This window comes from Ovis canadensis, chromosome 13, assembly GCF_042477335.2.
Source record: "Ovis canadensis isolate MfBH-ARS-UI-01 breed Bighorn chromosome 13, ARS-UI_OviCan_v2, whole genome shotgun sequence".
Lineage (NCBI taxonomy): Eukaryota > Metazoa > Chordata > Mammalia > Artiodactyla > Bovidae > Ovis > Ovis canadensis.
The window spans coordinates 39718174-39737721 of record NC_091257.1 but is presented as its reverse complement, the minus strand read 5'-3'; the positions used below and the strand labels follow the sequence as shown (position 1 = coordinate 39737721).

Below are 19548 nucleotides of genomic sequence, written 5' to 3'. Positions count from 1 at the left end.
AGAGAAAAACTCTTGTCTCCACCCCCACCGCTGATACCCGGAGAGCCTTCAGGACGGGGTGGGTGGGGGCGGGTGGGGGTGGCGCTGGGGGCAGTGGGGGGAGGCACACAGAGCCTGGTGTTCCTGGTGCAGAGTCAGGGGCAGCTGGCAGGCTTAGAGCCATCATGCAAGGACTTGGGTTTCAGTCTAAACAAGGACACATGCTCCTGGGCCATCTGCCTAATATTTCGTTCAGGCAGGGTCTGGAGACAGCAGAGAAGGCACCCTGAAATGGTGAGGCGAGGAGGGCTTGATGAAGCCAGTGCAGTTTCCACAGGGGTGGGAGGGGCTCAACACAGGCCCACAAGGGAGGCCACAGTCGGCACTGGGACTGACGCTTACCTTTTCTGGGCCCAAAAAAGCAAGAGGAGGGAGCACCTGGAACAACCTGGAGAGAGTGCTCCGGGTGGGGGTAGGGGTGGGGGCAGGGGTGGGGTGCTGCCTGGCAAGGTGCTACTCCCCAGAGGGTGACCCTGCAGGGAGGGGAGGAGGGGTGGGCCCGCCTCATTCTCCTTGATCTCTGGTTCTTATTAAGTGACTGTTGACACTGGATTAAACAGCAAATCCACCAATCTGGGAGTAGAAACAGTGTGAAGAGTGAGGACAGTGTGGTCCAGAAAGGTCCATGGATCAGCCCTTGCTTCTGCTCTGGTCTCCTGACACTCATCGGGTCTCCCTCTGGCCTCTCGGTGGAGTAAGAAAGGTCATGAAATCTGGGGAAATGATACGATGCCCACGCTGCCCTGGGCGCCGAGGACTGTGGAGGGATGAGGAGGGAGGAGAGAGAGAACAAGTGTGGCCGCAGTGAGCTCTACAGATTCCTGGGTCAGGAAGAGAGCAGAGGGTGAAAATAAAGGCCAGGACTGGTGGGGAATGTCTCCTGGAAGGGATGGAAAGTTCTTTATAGTCTCCTTGGAGATTTTTCATTGTAATTTTTTTCGGCTGCATGGCATGTGGGTGACTGAGGATGGAACCTGTAACCCATGCTTTGGAAGTTCAGAATCTTAACCGCTGGACCACCAGGGAAGTCCTCTCTTTGGAGATTTTTAATGAAAACAAACATTAAAAGACACAGCACTCCTTCTTTGATGCCTTCAGAAGCATCTGTTCAGGTCAACTATATAATGACACGGGCTAAAAGTGAAGGGTCCACAGTTGAATTGTCATTGCTCATGACCAATGATATGCTGGCAGGAAGGCATGTCTCCCACTCCCTGACTTTCCAGAAGGTAGGATTTCCCCCCAACCATCTCCTCAGCTCCTCACTCTTTCCCAGAGAGGAAGGGGGCTTGCCTAGTCTAACACTGTCTCTCAGCCTCTCTCTGGGCCAAGATGGAAGGACTGAGACGGTCCACTTGTGTCTGAAACTGGGGGAATGTTGGCCTCATTCTGGGCTGCAGGCCACCGTGGCCCTAACCCTATGCTGTATTTTAGCATCCATTTTGTTAGTGAACCAAGCTAATATTTTAGTCTCAGTTTGTCTTACTCTTTCATTTGCTTCTTAATTTGTTCAGAACTTCAGTAAGGAGAGGGGGGCCTTTTAAGAAAATGACAAACTATCCCTTAGTATGTGTTAGTCATTATTCTAAACTCTTTAAATGTGTTTTCAAATGTAATCCTCCCTACAGTCCTCGGAAGAAGGTATTATTACTATTATTATTATAACAAGACATTCACTGGCTCCCCACAAAGCTCACCCCCTTAGGAAGAGGAGGAACTGGGATTCAAATTCACATAAGCTGTTGAGCACAGAAACCCCCTCCAGGCAATGCTGCCTCTGCTAGGATTCCTTTTGTGGTATAAACCTCAGTCTTTTCTTTCTTTCTTCTTTTTATTTTTTTTGGTGGGGCCAGAGGGCTTGTGAGATCTTAGTTCCCTGAGCAGGGATTGAACCTATGCCCCCTGCAGTGGAAGCATGGAGTTCTAACCACTGGACTGCCATGGAATTCCCTTTTTTTTTTTTTTCTAACCAAGTTTAAAAATTCTCTTTAAAACAACAAAGCAAAGTACATGTACGTGACTGTTCTTTCTACAGTGAAAACACAGAAGAGGGAGAAAATTGGAGACAAAACAAATGCTCTTCTTTGAGAGCTGAGATCTACTCTCATACTTCAAATGTTAAGGCTCAAACCTTTTTTCTCATCTACTGTTGACTCAGACAGAGCTATCTAGATTAGCAGCACACTTATTTCCTCAAGGAGAGCCGATTTAAGCCCTCATTCTTGGTCAGGTGAGACGGCAGAGATTTAGTGTATTCTCCCCTGTAGCGAAAGGAGGGCAAGTATGATGTGACCCGACGGCCAAGAAGATGAGGAAGAAGTTTCTCATGCTGCATTTATCACTTAGCAGGACAGATGGCAAGCTGTATGGCAGCCAGGACGGACCCTCCCGGGGCATTTCAGTCCTGGAGGGACACTGCCAAGGAGCTGTTTAAGCTGGTCACTGGCATAAAATCTTTTCTTTTTTTTTTTTTTCTTTGGCAGTGCCACACAGCATGTGGTATCTTAGTTCCCTGACCAGGGATCAAAGCCGTGCCTCTTGCAGTGGAGGCATGGAGTCTTAACCATTGGACAGCCAGGGAAGTCCCATAAAATCTTGAATCAGATGTCTGTTGCTTTGCAGCCAACATTCCTTCCAGACTAAAATGGAGCAGGACCCTGAAGGACCCTTCAGGTACCGAAGTCCATCCGTATCCCCATTTCTTGTTTGTAGAAAAAGGCTTTAGTTTCCTAGGCCCTCCCTGAGTTCCAAAGAGCAGGTATAGGCAGTAACTAATTAGGGAGGTGAGGGGATGCAGAAACAAAGGAAAAGCAGTTTAAATGAGAAAAGTAATGGCAACAGCTTGGTGATAAAACAGTTCTAGTTTCTCCTCATTCCTCACAAGCTGGAATCAGGATTGACAGGAGAAAGAAATATCAATAACCTAAGATATGCAGATGATGCCACTCTAATGGCAGAAAGTGAAGAGGAACTAAAGAGTCCCTTGACGAGGGTGAAAGAGGAGAGTGAAAAAGCTGGCTTAAAACTCAACATTCACAAAACTTAGATCATGGCATCTGGTCCCATCACTTCACGGCAAACAGAAGGCGAAAAAGTAGAAGCAGTGACAGATTTTCTTTTCCTGGGCTCCAAAATCACTGCAGACGGTGGTGACTGCAGCCATGAGGTTAGGAGACACTTGCTCCTTGGAAGGAAGGCTATGACAAACCCAGACAGTGTATTAAAAAGCAAAAGCATCACTTTGCCAACAAAGGTCCATATGGCCAATGCTATGGTTTTTCCAGTAGTCATGTACAGATGTGAGAATTGGACCATAAAGGCTGAGTGCTGAAGAATTGATCCTTTCAAATTGTGCTGGAGAAGACTCTTGAGAGCCTCTTGGACAGAAAGGAAATCAAACCAGTCAATCCTAAAGGAAATAAACCCTGAATATTCATTGGAATGATTGATGCTGAAGCTGAAGCTCCAATGCTTTGGCCACTTGATGCGAAGAGCTGACTCACTGGAAAAGACCCTGATGCTGGGAAAGATCGAAGGCAAAAGGAGAAGAGGGCAACAGAGGATGAGATGGTTAGATAACATCACCAACTTAATGGAGGTGAATTTGAACAAACTCAAGGAGATAGTGAAGGGCATGAAAGCCTGGCATGCTTCAGTCCATGGGTCGCAAACAGTCAGACAACTTAGTGATTAAACAACAAGAAGTTCCTCCTCAAGGGATAAACCTAACAATCTGAATGATGTCTTTGAATTGTTCTGCAGGAACTAGAGAACCCCCCCACCCCCCACCCCTCAAGGTTTAGGATGGTGACTACAGCTGAGCACAAACACCTGTACCCAAGACTAGCTAACCCAGAAAGCTTATAATTAAGATTCCTGAAAATTCACTCTGTGCTACTATGGAGAACAATATGGAGGCTCCTTAAAAAACTAAAAATAGAGCTACCATACAACCCTGCAATCCTATACATGGACATATATCTGGAGAAAAACATGATCCAAAAGGATCCATGAACCCTGATATACACTGTAGCACTGTTTAACAATAGCCGAGATATGGAAGCAACCTAAATGCCCACTGAGCGCAGAATGGATGAAGAGGATGTGGTTCACATATAGAATGGAATATCACTCATTCATCAAAAAGAATGAGGTAATGACATTTGCAGTGACATGGTTGGACCTAGAGAGTGTCATACTGAGTGAAGCAAGTCAGACAGAGGAAAAGAAACACCATATGACATCCTTTATATATGGAATCTAAAAGGAATGCCAGAAATGTGAAGTCGCTCAGTCACGTCCAGCTCTTTGGGACCCCATGGACTATAGCCTGCTGGGCTCCTCCATCCATGGAATTTTCCAGGCAAGGATACTGGAGTGGGTTGCCATTTCCTTCTCCAGGAGATCTTCCCGACCCAGGGATCAAACCCAGGTCTCCAGCACGGCAGGCAGACGCTTTACTGTCTGAGCCAGCAGGGAAGCCCTGCTGGTACAAATGAACTTACCTACAAAACAGCAAGACAGTCAAAGACTTAGAACACAACATTATGGCTGCCAGAGGGAAGGGACAGTTAGGGGCTTTTGGAAGATCACTTACACATTGCTATATTTAAAACAGATAACCAACACGGACATATTGTATCACACATGGAACTCTGCTCAGTGTTACGTACCAGCCTGGATGGGAGGAGTATTTAGGGGAGAATGAATATAGATATACATGTGGCTGAGCCCCTTTACTGTTCACCTGAAACACTGTTAATCAGTTATACCCCAATACAAAATAAAAAGTTTAAAGTTTGGGGGAAAATGCAGGTCTTGAAATCATACTAAACAGAGTAAAACTGTGCTAGGGAAAAACAGTAGTGCAAAGTTGTTGGATAACTTTTTAAGAAAACTGCATGACAGACACATGCTTATGGTCCTTTCCTTAGCATGAAATCACCTATTCATCAGAACACGTAAGTAATACAGACTATATAGTGTTTTCTTATAGATTCTATCCATATGGTAGCTAACTAGAGAGACCTGGCTGGTGTTTCCTGGAGTAGATGCCAAAAGATGGGAAGATGTTAAAAAAAATAACTAATCGGCAGCCTGCCTAGCCTTAAATATGACACTTTCAGTGGCTCTTCTAACTTTGGAATTCCTAGATATCGCTGGGCTTTCCCAGGACATATGGGGGAATAGGGAAATCTGTGGGTAGGAGAAACTTTGGGGCTTCTTATGGCTGTCAGCCAGAGCAGTCCTGCCATGGGAAGGTTCTGAAGGTAACTTCTAAAGCCTTGAGTCCAGAGCTGCTCATCACTCTACAGTGACTAGGTGGCTCAGCATCGCACACACACCAACCTGTTCTGGAAGATTCTGGCTTTGGAAGAAAAGGATGAGGGACTTTCCTGGTGGTCCAATGGTTAAGAATCTGCCTTCCAATGCAGGGGACAGGTTCCTGGTCAGGGAACTGAGATCCCGCATGCCAAATGCCCCAACTACAGAGAAACCTGAGCGCAACAATGAAAGATCCCAAATGGCGCAATGAAGATCCTGCACGCCACAACTAAAGACTCGATGCAGCCAAATACTATTGCTGCTGCTAAGTCGCTTCAGTCGTGTCCCACTCTGTGCGACCCCATAGACGGAAGCCCACCAGGCTCCCCAGTCCCTGGGATTCTCCAGGCAAGAACACTGGAGTGGGTTGCCATTTCCTTCTCCAATGCATGAAAGTGAAAAGTGAAAGTGAAGTTGCTCAGTCGTATCCAACTCTTAGTGACCCCATGGACTGCAGCCTTCCAGGCTCCTCCGTCCATGGGATTTTCCAAGCAAGAGTACTGGAGAGGGTTGCCATTGCCTTCTCTGACACAGCCAAGTGAATACAAATTTAAAAAGAGAAGAAGAAAAGGATGAGAAATGGCTGCAGCATATGACCTTCCTCTACCAAGCAAAACCTTCCTCTGCTATTTTACTATTGCTGGATAAGAGTGTATATGCATGTGTGTGTGCGGGAAGGGTGGGAGTGCAAGATTACTTTAAATTATTATATTCACCGTGGGAATTTTGAAGTTTTACACCAAGACAATGAATTATTGTCCAGAGCTGCTTCCTAGTCTCTGGGTCACATTATAAAAATATTTCTAGACAAAATATTTAGAGCTCATCCTATGATCTCTCTACCCCTTCAGCCAACTACTTAGTAATAAAAAATTTGCATTTTAATGATAGAGTATTTTGTCTCAGGACGTATGATAACATTTTCATGGGCGGCATTATTTATCCCTTTCAACAACTTGATGTGGTAGGTATCATCCTCATATTACAGATGAGGAAAATGAAGCCTTGAACAGGTCAAGTAAGAAGCTCACAGACACACAGCCACCAGGGGCGACGCCGGGGTTCCCAATCAGGCAGTCTGACTGCAGAGCCCATGTTCTCAAACAGTACATGGTACTTCTTCACTGAGGCTCAAGACAGTGTCTCGTCTCCTGGAAGCTGGAAGGAACCACCAGAAAACACCTGCTTAAATAGCTGACTCCTGATGATCAAAGTATAAACACATGTTATAAAAGAATTGGTTCTTTAAGGCCTCATCTCTGTCTTTCCTTCAAGACAAAGGACAATTGCATTTTAGTTAGAAAAGTACCATGAAACATCCAGAACATACACTAGCAGCTGCTGAATCAAGTGAAGAAATCTTGCAACTTCAATGCCGATCAATTCCAGAAACAATTCAGTTCAGTTCAGTTCAGTTGCTCAGTCATGTCCGACTCTTTGAGACCCCATGAATCACAGCACCCTAGGCCTCCCTGTCCATCACCAACTCCCGGAGTTCACTCAGACTCACGTCCATCGAGTCCATGATGCCATCCAGCCATCTCATCCTCTGTCTTCCCCTTCTCCTCCTGCCCCCAATCCCTCCCAGCATCAGAGTCTTTTCCAATGAGTTAACTCTTCGCATGAGGTGGCCAAAGTACTGGAGTTTCAGCTTCAGCATCACTCCCTCCAAAGAAATCCCAGGGCTGATCTCCTTCAGAATGGACTGGTTGGATCTCCTTGCAGTCCAAGGGACTCTCAAGAGTCTTCTCCAACACCACCTGCACTTGGTCCTGTGTCAGAGGCCAGGGATTCAAAGATGCAAATTAAGGACCCTTTAAAACATGTTATTTATTCATGACTACGATCCTCACATCCATGAGGATCCCCCCATGGCATTTTAGAAAGTTCCTGAAGCTTCATTATTATTATTATGGCTTGTCTCTTGGAGGCTTCCATTTTACTCCAAGATTAGAGGTGGGTGGGGGAATAGCAAAGTAATTTAAAACACTTCAAACATACTTTAAAAATAAACACAGATATTGTGGAGTTGAATAAAAATATTGCCTTATTTTTTAAGACAAAACACTGGACTTCGACGAAATCGCATGCATGAGGTCACCCCTCCCACAGCGCCCCCATCAGGGTTACACCCTTGAATTCCCAAGGGCACCTGTTCCAGTTTTCTCTGCTGATAGGGGTTCCTTCATAATTGGGTAGAAACAGTTAAAAAGTAAGAATGTATTAATTAGAGAAGTCGCTCAGTTGCGACTGACTCTTTGCGACCCCATGGACTGTAGCCTTTCAGGCTCACTCCGTCCATAGGATTTTCCATGCAAGAGTGCTGAAGTGGATTGCCATTTCCTTCTCCAGGGGAACTTCCCGACCTAGGAATCGAACCCGGGTCTCCCGCATTGCAGGCAGATGCTTTACCGTGGGAGCCATCAGGGAAGCCCAGCATTAACTAGAGAAGAGACAGCTAAAAGGCAAAGAACTTACTAAACAGTGAAGGGAGACAGACACACAGAAACAGTGATATTTTCTAGAAGCTGGACCTTCCAGAATGAGAAAGGAAATAGATGACCTGGCGGGAGGGAACTATGAGGAGATTAATTATGATGAGTTCAGTCAGCTACAAAAAGTTATGTGAGCAAATATAAAAGAGAAAAGAATGTGGGAAAGAGGCTTAGTGAACCCACACTGTGTGGCCAGGGAGGAAGTTCAGGATAGGAAAAACTAAGTGAAAAATTGGATCCATAATCAAGTTTTCAGAAACTGTTTATGAACAGTTCCTAAAGACAGAGGGCTGACAGGTCAGGGTTGTGAGAAAAATTTCCAAGGCACATAAATAAAGCTGTCCTAGAACTGAGACACAGGCTTCCTGCAGTCCATGGGGTCACAAAGGAGCTGGACACGACCTAGCGACTGGACAGCAACAGAACTGAGACAATGCTGGAGGAGAGACACGGGAGGAGGTTATGGTGCTAGAAACATCATCTGAGAAAATGGAGTAAAATGAACTGGGGAAACAAGAATGAAAAGTGGTTAGATTAAAAAATGATAGCTGAGGAAAACCAAAGAGATCCAACTTGTATATAGTAGGTGTCCCTGGAGAAAACCAAGGACAAGAAAAAGGTGTAATTATGTCCAGAGATCATTCAACAAGCTTTTCTGAAATAAGATGTGAATGTACAGATTGAAATACAGGCTAAGAAAAAAATGGATGCAAATCAAACAGATCCTGAAAGAAAAGTCAGCTCTGGAAGGCAGATGGTGGCAGCACAAAGGCTTCAGAGGTGTCAAGTGCAACTCGAGAATTTTCCACTCAGTGCTGTCATTCAAGTAGAAAGGCAAAAGGATTTTTGATTTCAAGAAGTCAGGAAAATAACTTCTGTAAGCCTTTTTGAAGAAATACTGGAACACCAGTCCAGGAGAGGATTGAAAAAACTGGAGTCAAAGAGCTGCCTTGAGGACAGAGTCCATCTGGTACTAAAAAGCACAATTTCGGAATGCGAATTTTATGAACAATGGCCATGGAAAATAACAATATTGCTAACATGTCCTGGGAAGTGGAGGGGAGAGAGAATAGAACTTAAGAGTACATATTAAGAGAAGTTAAGTTGATTTTTTTGTTTTTTACATGAAAGGTCAAAAGACATTCCTTAAAGATGGTAAGTCAGGGAATAGATGTATGGATGAGCATTCTGATTTTTCTAAATCATCATGTGCATCACACAATTATCACTACTTTTTGATGGTTAGAGTATTTAAGGATCCAGTCTCTTAGCAGTTTGGCAGTTTACAATACGATACTGTGGACTGTAATTACTGTCGGTGCGTTAGATCTCCAAGACCTATTCTTCTGGTTGTAAGTCTTTACCTTTAACAATGTCTCCCAGTTCCCTCCATCCCAGACTCTGGCATCCACAATTCCACTCTCTGTTTCTATGAGTTTGGCTTTTTTAGGTTCCACATACAAGTGAGATCATACAGTATTTGCCTTTCTCTGTCTAGTTCATTCCCCTTAGCACAATGCCCTTCAGATCCAACCATGTAATTGCAAATGGCAGGATTCCTTTCCTTGTCATGGCTGAATAATATTGCTACAGGTTATTTTTAACATAAATTAAAAATAATAAAATAACTATCACAAGGAAAAGCTTCAGGACTTCCAGGGTGAATGCTAAAAAGAATGTCTTGGAGGAGAATCTCATTAAAATGTTACTAATTAAAGAGAACTGAGTAGTGTCATGGGACATTAACTTGAAGTAAGTTATTATTTCAATTGGAATTCCTTATACTGTAGGGTTAACATATGGCATATCTTTTGGGGGGCATAAACGTTATTCAAAATTGTGGTCTTACCTGAAGTTTTATGGGCTCATAGCACAAGTGTAAAGACTTTTACATCAGTAACAATCATGGAATGCCCAGGAGTCCCTTTTACTTATTAATTTTTTTAAAGATTTTTTTTGACGTGGACCATTTTGAAAGTCTTTATCAAATTTGTTACATTATTGCTTCTGTTTATATTTTGGCTTTTTGGCATGCGGGAATCTTAGCTCCCCAACCAGGAACTGAACCCATAACCCTTGCTTTGGAAGAAGTCTTAACCGGTGGACCACCAGGGATGAACCATGTCCCCTTTTAGATCATAGATAAATGGAGACCAGAAGCTGGAAGGGGAACCTCTTCTTGAGGCTCTCGTTTCATTTTAGGTCAGTTTCAAACAGACATACAGAAATGCCTAGTTTATAAACGGTACACATGGATGGCATCACCGACTCAATGGACATGGGCTTGGATGAACTCCGGGAGTTGGTGATGGACAGGGAGGCCTGGTGTGCTGCAGTTCATGGGGTTGCAGAGAGTCGGACATGACTGAGCGACTGAACTGAACTGAATGAGAGAAATTCTTTTCTCTCTGAGTTAATATAGTTTTTACCTCTCTATGAACCAAGAGCAGGCTGCACCAGCACATCTGGGATTTCCTTCTTATTTAAATAACTGTCTGTGGGGTTGGGGGTTCCCAAATAGAAATGAGGCTAATTAGGAAAAAGAACAATGTTGCATTGCTCCTGGCTCTGAGTCTAATACTCCCAGCTATGTGGCCAATTTTCCTGTTTCCATCAAACTTACTCTTCTGGCCAGTGACCTCCCAATTAGCTGGAAACCTGCCCCAAACAGCAGTCAGGATATTGAACGTTTCTGGAAGTCAGGAAGGAGCATTGGTTCCATACGAAGCCTCCATGACGTAGAGGACTAGCAGACTGTCCTTGGAAGGTGCTTAGTCAGTGTGGGTGACAGTCTGAATATACTATACAAATGGGAGCTTATTTGCATTAGAAAAAAGATCTGGGCTTTCATAAACATCTCTTCATGAAAAGGATTTTGCTAGGTATACTAAAAAAAAAAAAAAAGGAAGATAACATCTAAAACGAACATCTGTTATAACAGCTGTGCCTAAAAGCAGATTAAGGTACAACTGCCACATAAAAAGTGAAAAAGGGAAATATCTTCCCATTTTACTCTGATGGAATTTAAAACTCCTCCCATTTATTACCGAGTCATTCCACTGGAATTCATCAGCACATTTCAAGTCCTACATATGAAAAACCACTCTGTTATAAACCAAACATAAATGTTCCACCTACTGTCGAATGCCTCCGAGTTCTAAAATCAACAGTCACCCCACACAGCCCTGGGTCTCCACTCATTGTCCTCTGTTTCAAATGAAAGAGTTTGTCATTAAACATAAACACCAGAACAAGGAAGGGGCAGCTGTCCCACCAGACACCACCCTGGTCAGGGTGGCTGTCACTTAGAAGTGAGTGATTGTCCTTGGAGAGGGCCCAGAGGAGACATGTTGTTATAGAGATGGTGAATGATGTAGGAACTGAGCCTTGTAAGAAACACATTTGAGGGTATTGGAGCTATTTTGTTTGCAGAGAAGGCTGGTGGAGACATGGTAGTTGTCTTAATACATTTGAAAGGTTGTCTCGGGGAATATAGAATAGATTTCTTCTGTGTTGCTGTGAGTGCAGAACCACTGTCAGCAAGTGAGTTCATTTTGAATCATTACAGGAAAGATAATCTGTCTAATTGGATTTGGTAACAAAGTTGGTTGATTCCTAAAATAGAGGGGGAGCTCCCTGTCGCTAAGAATAACCAAATAGAGGCGAGATGAGAATGGCACAGGAATTGTGTGGGGACATTTCTCATCCAGGAATGCAGAACCAACCAAATGACCTATTTTTACATGCATAGTTTAAAGCCTTTCGTGTAATTTTTGAAACTGAGAGAATAATGATCTGAGGGTAATTATTTTTAAGACACAGAGAGTAATTTAGCCCCATTGCTTCTTTATTCCATATTCTCTTTGTAAAGATAAATGAGAACAGATGATGAACAGAAAAAGGGAAGGAAAATCAGAGTGTAAAAGGAGAACCCACAGCCTTCCATTGTCCTCTCTTTCTTGGAAATTAGGCTATATGCGAATACTCATCAAATGTAAAGCATTGCACACTAAAGTACACCATCATTAGAGACCAACTCATTCTTGTAAATAGTCTCTTAACATCTTTCACTGGACCTGAATTTTCTCTAGCAGCACCATGATGTTGGTACAAAATGACAGAGTCCTTGTTTTCATTTGTTCTCTTCATGGAAGTTCTATCATACCTTCCAGTATATTTGAGCTCATCTGTAACTGGTTAAAATGTCAAGTTAAGAAAAATCCAGGTTTTATTTACAGGTTAACTTGAAAGAACATGCACACCTTTATTAAGCTTGTCCTCCATCAAAAGAACAAACAAATATAGGCAAAGAGTCCTACTGACTCCAAACCACTTCTTAAATGAAACAAAATTAAAATGAATAAAGCCATCATAATCTCCTTAGAGAAATGAGTCACTTTTGAAGATGAATTGAAAAAATATAGAACTCAGCTGAACACCAAATAACAAGTAAGAAAAAAGACACAAAGAAACCCCTTTGATGGAAAACCATTCTTGCGGTTTCCTAACCGGATCCCCGTTGGTGCTAATTATTTCCACCATTCTCTCAAAGCCCATTTAAATTCCACTTCTGCCATGAGAACTATGAAAAAGTACATGATGGGGGTCACCTGATTATTTCAGAGGTATTTCAAAATCTGTATACCTGCAATTGAACTTGGTAATTGTACCCTCATGACCTTCTGTCTCTCAGTGTTACATGACTTCAACAACTGTTACCAAAACAAAAATGAAAGACATCCTTATAGTCCCCTTTCTTTCACCCCATTAACCCCAAAATACTATTAATAAGCAAATCCCACCTTATCCATCTCCTAAGTACCATTCGAAACCACCCTACTACTACCACCCTGGACAAACCCATCATCTTCTCTGTCTTAGACATTTGCAAAAGCTTCCCACTCAGTCCCTGCAGATACACTCTTGCTCCATCCAGACTCCAAACGATCTGAAAGACAGAACTGATCTCTGACTGCTTCCAGCCGCCCTTGGGATAAGTTCCAAAGTGCTCAGCCTCAAGGTCTCGCACAATCCGGCCACTTGGTCCGTCTCCAGCTGTTCCTCCTGTTGCTTTCGCTCTCCTGCCTGAGGACACAAGTCTTGATGCTCCCTGCCCCTCCGAAGAGGAACTAATCTCAGAGCCTTCGCTGCGCCTTCCTCCTGCCCCTCTCCTGCTTCCATCCTCTTCAAGCCAGATCCTGTTCCTCCTTCAGACCTCACTCTACATCCTCAGTAAGCAGCCCTTGCCCCCGGCCCCTGCCAGATTAGGTCCCCTCTTAGGTACTCCCACAACTCTTTACATCTCCCCTTTATAACTCACACCATGTGGATAAGCCTGTTCTCTGTCTGTTTCTCAAACGAGGTTAGAAATTCCAAATTGCTCAGTTGCTCAGCCATGTCCAACTCTTTGTGACTCCACAGTCTGTAGCCCGCCAGGCTCCTCTGTCCATAGGCTTTCCATGGAGTGGGTTTCCATTTCCTCCTCCCGGGGATCTTTCTGACACAGGACCGAACCCACATCTTCTGCACTGGCAGGTGGGTTCTTTACCACTGTATCACCTGAGAAGCCCGTATCCCAGGTACCTAGCATCTAATTTCTGCTCAAATAGTTGTTGAATGAATATATTAATAAATGATGTGCTGTTTAGGTTAGTGATTCATAAACTTCCCTGTGCAGAAAAATTGCCAGGAAGTGAATCGGCAGATCCATGATCAGTCCCCAAATCTATCTTTTCAACAGTGACTCAGGGGACTTTGATGCCGACTGTCCTTGGCTCACAGCTTTGGAAAGCAATACTCCAAGATACAGAGAGCAAGGGGGAGAAAAGCAGAGTTGAGATTAAAGAGACACAAGGGAGCAAAGTGTGAGAAGTCTAATAATAAGAGACAATTTATGTAACTGTTCAAACAACCACTGAAAATCTGAAGGACTAGATGACAGACTGTCAGATGAATTCCTCAGATAACGGAGCCCCCAGTAGCTAGAAAACACTAGTAGAGGACTACCTTGGTGTTCCAGTGGCTAAGAATCCACACTCCCTGTGCAGGGGACCTGGGTTCAATCCCCAGTCAGGGAACTAGATCCTACATACCACAACTGAGAGTCTGAATGCCACAATTAAGACTTAGCACAGAAAGAAAAAGACCCCAATGCCACCTCTGTGAATTGGACAAATTATCTAAAAAAATAAATAAATAAATAAAAATGACAGGAAGAAACTCCTCCAAAGTAACACCTGACTTGTAATTTAAATAAAGGGGTAAATTTTGGATAGTTAAAAGGAAATACTCTCTCTAAAAAAAAGCCACATTTCCCAAAACACCAAAAGACTTCTTCATAAGGTAGCCTTTATCTATGTTATAAAAACATAGAACAAAAATATCAAGTCTAAAGGAAAGGGTGACATGTACATCATGTTATGGAAGCACTTAGTTCTAAACATGTGAGTGCTGAGAAATTTCAAAGGAAATGAAACAACGGAAATAGAAGTTTAACTTTGAAAGTGAACATGAGAAGAGTCCCTTTTTCCTGTCTCACTTATTTCATGTCTGCTTTGATAAGTTGTGGAAAGGAATTGAAGGGGATCAGGACACGCTTCTCTAAAATATGTCACGTTGGCATTTGGGACTGAAAGCAATTAAGAAACAGTAGACATAGGAGAAACTGTCTGGCTTCCCACTTTTTACCTAAAATCAGGGCATAAACGTCCCTTTGTGAAGGAGCTCCCTCATTCCTATACTAGGAAGAGAAGAGCAACTCATTGCTGGAGACAGCACTGAGCTGAGTTTGCATAAACAAACCTACCAAAAGAACCCTTATCTTCCATTAGTTTCACTCATATATTTTCTAGTCACCTTCTTATAATTTATCATCTCTCAAAGCCCATACAAGGAAAGCCTTTGTTAAAGTGGTATATAAGTCCCTGAGTCTCACCATTTCTTTGAGTTTTTCTTTCAGAGAACTCTCATGCATGTAAAACACGAATAAAATTTATATTTATTTTTTCCTTTTAATTTGTTTTTTTTGTCTGTTAAATTTGCAGGACCCCATAAATTGAACCTAAGAGGGTAGAGGAAAAAAAAATTTTTTTTCTTCTCCTTCAACAGAACCCATTTGCTGGAATTATAATGGAACAATCCATTATATGGTGGCTGACTGAATCAAGGCGGGGGGAGGGGTGGAGTGGGGTGTAAAAAGATGCAAAGGAAAACTTCAGAATTTCACCCTAACTAGATCCTGTCACTGTACACACAGCCAGCTTCTGTGCTTCTACATATGGAATTTGCAGGTGGTGCAGGGGTGGAGTTCAAAAGATCAGACTTCCTGGTTCTATCACTTCCAAGCCTGATGGATTGATTTACCTTATTTCAGCTGCAAATGGGGATACGATTGCAGGCCATCCTTACAAGGTTGTGAGCAACCTTACTGAAGCATTTAAACAGTAAGTCACTTTATAAATAAAAGGTATTATTCAATTCTATCAACACATAAACCAAAAAATAGTCCTAAAAGAGATTCAGTATTTTTCCCTTAAATTACTATGCAAGTGACATTCAAGGAAACATTACTTATTGGAGATTATATGAGATAAAATGGTGAAACAATTCTGAATGATGCATAACAGTCTTAACATGTATACTTCATCTCTTTGGCCTCACTTCGTTTTCTTTCCTAAGAATAAATATCTTAAGCCCCAGCAGTACATCAGTGTCACTCTCTGAAGGCTAAATACTGCATAAATGTCTATCTGATATTCAGGAAAAGTGCCAAACCTGGTGCTATCTGTACACACATTAGATAAAAGATTCAGCAAACAGATGCTCCTTTTTGCAATCAGCCAAGAACTTCTAATATTCTGACAACTTGTTAATCAACCGACATATGGTATCACTTTAGTAAACACAACACTTGGATTTTGCTTTCCAGGGCATTTTCTGAGAGATATAATGGTCCTGACTCATCAACACTATTCACTGGAAATCAACGGAAGCTAGCCTCTGCCACCACCTTAAATTTGTTTAATTACTCGGGGAAAAAATAAATATGGGCATTGATTTGGATTTCGTGCTTTTTTTTCTGAGTTGAGTTTTTTTTTAATGTCATCCTTTGAGACATTTGTAAAAGCAGCAGAATACTTTTATTACACAGATTTACATACAGATGTGTAATATGTAAAAAATATCTATAGCTCCTATATTAGTTTCTTAAGGGTGCTGTAACAAATTAGAGTGAACTGAATGTCTTAGAATCAGATAAATGTGTACTTTCACACTTCTGGAGGCTAGAAGTCTGATGTCAGGCTGTCAGGAGGCCCTTGCTCCCTCCAGAGCTTCTGAGGAAGATTCTGTCCTTCTCCCTTCCAGTTTCTGGTGGCACCGAGCTGGTCTTGGCTTGTGGCACATAACCCACCTGCACTTGGTGGTCTTCCCCCCTGTTTGTCTGTGTCCAAAATTTACACACACACACACACACACACACTTACATTTGGGCATGTGGGACCTTAGTTCCCCAACCAGGGATTGAACCTGAGTCCCCTGCATTGGAAGCATGGAGTCTCCTTTTCTGGACCACCAGGGAAGTTGCCCAAAGAGGAAGGTTTAACATTTTTCTTTTCCTTTTAAGGACACCAGTCACACTGTGCACTCTGGTATGACCACGTCTTAACTTGGCAACATCCACAAACCCATTTCTAAACAGGGTCACATTCACAGATATAGGTGGGGTCAGGACTACAGCCTTTTTGTGTACACAGCACAACTCACAACAGTTCCAGACAGACATCTCATCTTATGAGATGATTCTATAAGGCACATGTGAGCATTTTCTCACAATACTCTTACTGTGGTGGAATTTCCTTCCTTTTTATGGCTGAATAATATTTTGCACAAAACTACTTCTCCCCTCCTAACATCCAATATCCAATTTACAGAGTAAATTCTTTTAACTCTACCTTAAAACTATATCCCACTAACGAACATATTTGCAGGGCAAGAATAGCATATTTGCAGGGCAGGCATAGAGAATATGGACATTTGGACACAGGGGAGAGAAGGGAGGAGTTCAGTTCAGTTCAGTTCAGTCGCTCAGTCATGTCTGACTCTTTGCGACCCCATGAATCCACGCCAGGCCTCCCTGTCCATCACCAACTCCCGGAGTTCACTCAAACTCTCGTCCATCAAGTCGGTGGACCTATCTCATCCTCTGTCATCCCCTTCTTCTCCTGCCCCTAATCCCTGCCAGCATCAGGGTCTTTTCCAATGAGTCAACTCTTCACATGAGGTGGCCAAAGTACTGGAGTTTCAGCTTTAGCATCATTCCCTCCAAAGAAATCCCAGGACTGATCTCCTTTAGAATGGACTGGTTGGATCTCCATGGAGTCCAAGGGACTCACAAGAGTCTTCTCCAACACCACAGTTCAATAGCATCAATTCTTCGGCACTCAGCTTTCTTCACAGTCCAACTCTCACATCCATACATGACTACTGGAAAAACCATAGCCTTGACTAGATGGACCTTTGTTGGCAAGGAGAGGGTGGGACAAATTGAGAGAACAGCAATGACGTGTATACACTACCACATGTGAAATAGCTAGCAGGAAGTCACTGTATAACACAGGAAAAGGATCTCATCAAATTCTCAATTTTCTCTCCATAATCCTACTTTTTTGCATGTGTTTGCACACATGTGGGTTGGAACAAACCTGTCTGTCCTTTCTAAATGGATTCCCTGAGATGGTACATTTAGCTTTAAAAATTAAACTAATTTGATCAATTAAAGTTATAAGCAATATATAGAGCCTGAGAGACTTGAACTCTGGGACAAACATGGGATTTTTAATCAATGAAATGTAAGCAAGGGAAAGACAAAAGTGTAATTCTACAGAAGTGTCCAAATGCAGAAATTTAAACTTTATTAAGTGGTCTGATTGGTGGTGGTGGTGGTAATTCAGTCATTTCAGTCATGTCTGACTCTTTCACAACCCCGTGGAATATAGCCTGCCAGGCTCCTCTGTCCATGGGATTTCCCAGGCAAGAATACAGTCATGGGTTACCAAGTGGTCTGATTACACAACTTACATATTTTAGCAGAGCTGTAACCCCAGATGTACTAGTTTGAAACAATATGTTCTGATATAAATCGTTTGCTCGGGAAAGGCAAGAACACCCTCTTCTTAGGAGGATGTGGTTTCCCTAAGTAGGAAATGGCATCCTTGCTCTTCAATCTTCTAGAAGCATCTTTTCTGTGATAGGAAATCGGGTGCATGTGTGTGTGTGCCTGTGGGTGTGGGTGTGTGATGGGGGAATGGGGTGTCCTCTTCTCCCCTAGGCTCTAGGGGTGGCTTGGTGTGGACTCTGAGACGTGGAGAGGCCTGGTGTGCACTCTGTGATGAGGGGTGATCTAACTAGGTCACAAGGCAGCAAGCTCAGAGCTGGCAGACCTGGAAAGCCTGGGTTTGGGAACTCTCAGCAGGGGTAGTAACAATAACTCGGAGTCCTTTTCAAACTGCCCTTACATTGTCACCAAGCGTCCAGGAAGCACATTGCATTTACAGTGAGGTTTTGCCCCTGTTTCCTTCTCCAGAGGGTAGTGGTGGGCTTGACAGTTGTCTTGCAGAGAACTGGACCTCGACAGGGGACATTTCTGTGCTGGGCTACCAAGGCTGAGGCCGTGGTGACCACAGCCAGTAGAACACGATGGATGTCACAAGGGACATGGTCCGGAGGGAACAAGAAAGCACCAACGGGATGTTCAGAAAGGCCTGAGGGGCTTGTGGAAATTGGGACTCTCGTGGCAAATCTGCGGAGCTCAGGCTTCATAACTGGAAACTTAAAAGGTGATACTCTATGCCTAGTATGCTCTGACCACTGGACATATGCTAACTCATTAAATCCTCACAAAAGCTCATTAAAATAGGTGCTTTCACTGTCTCAGTTCTACAAGACAATGGAGGCACAGAGAGGCTGACTAACTTTCCCAATGGCACACAGCCAGTATGTCTTGGCGCCAGAACTCAAATCCAGAGAGTCTGGTTCCAGGGTTCGTGCTCTTAAGAACAACACAGACTGCTTCTCAAAATTGTCACTGAGCTGTAATCTCCCAGAATCTTGGCGCAGGCTTTTAATCCTGTCTCTCTGAATATGGACAAGAAAGAATATCTTCTTGACATAATGGAAGTAGGAAATCAGCTCTTCTAGGAAAGACAAATTGAGCGGATGTGATAGTCACTCAGGTCAAGGACTGTAACCCGCCAGGATCCTCTGTCCATTGGATTCTCCAGCTTTCCCTTTAAAACTTTTCTCCTTGTTTACCACTTCAGGGCAAGTGACAAAAAACTTTGAGCTCCCATTCAAATGGCTCCTCTTTCAATGAAAACACCCAGAATGACAAATTTATTCAGTTCTTTTCTGTACCAGCCTGTGTGAATTACACACTCAAACACTTTGGGGCTTAAATTCTGGTTTCATCACGTATACCAGTTATATGACTTGTTTCAAGTCATTTGCCTTCTCTAAGCTTCAATTTCCCCTTTGGTAAAATAGGAATAAAAACAGCACCAACCTCAGAGGATGTGAGGATTAAATTAAAACAGTGCATGTAAATTGCTCCCCACAGCTCCTGGTTGGTAGTAAGATTTCAGTAACTCTTAGCTATTAGCTATGATTTCGATTATGATGTTGATTACCATTA

The 19548-nt window shown here is 43.1% G+C and overlaps 1 protein-coding gene across 5 annotated transcripts in view; it reads right to left on the bottom strand.

Annotated features, from left to right (window-relative positions):
• KIAA1217 (KIAA1217 ortholog) overlaps positions 1-19548 on the bottom strand; it is an 817826-nt gene that overhangs the window by 361991 nt on the left and 436287 nt on the right. The gene's annotated exons all lie outside the window — the stretch shown is intronic.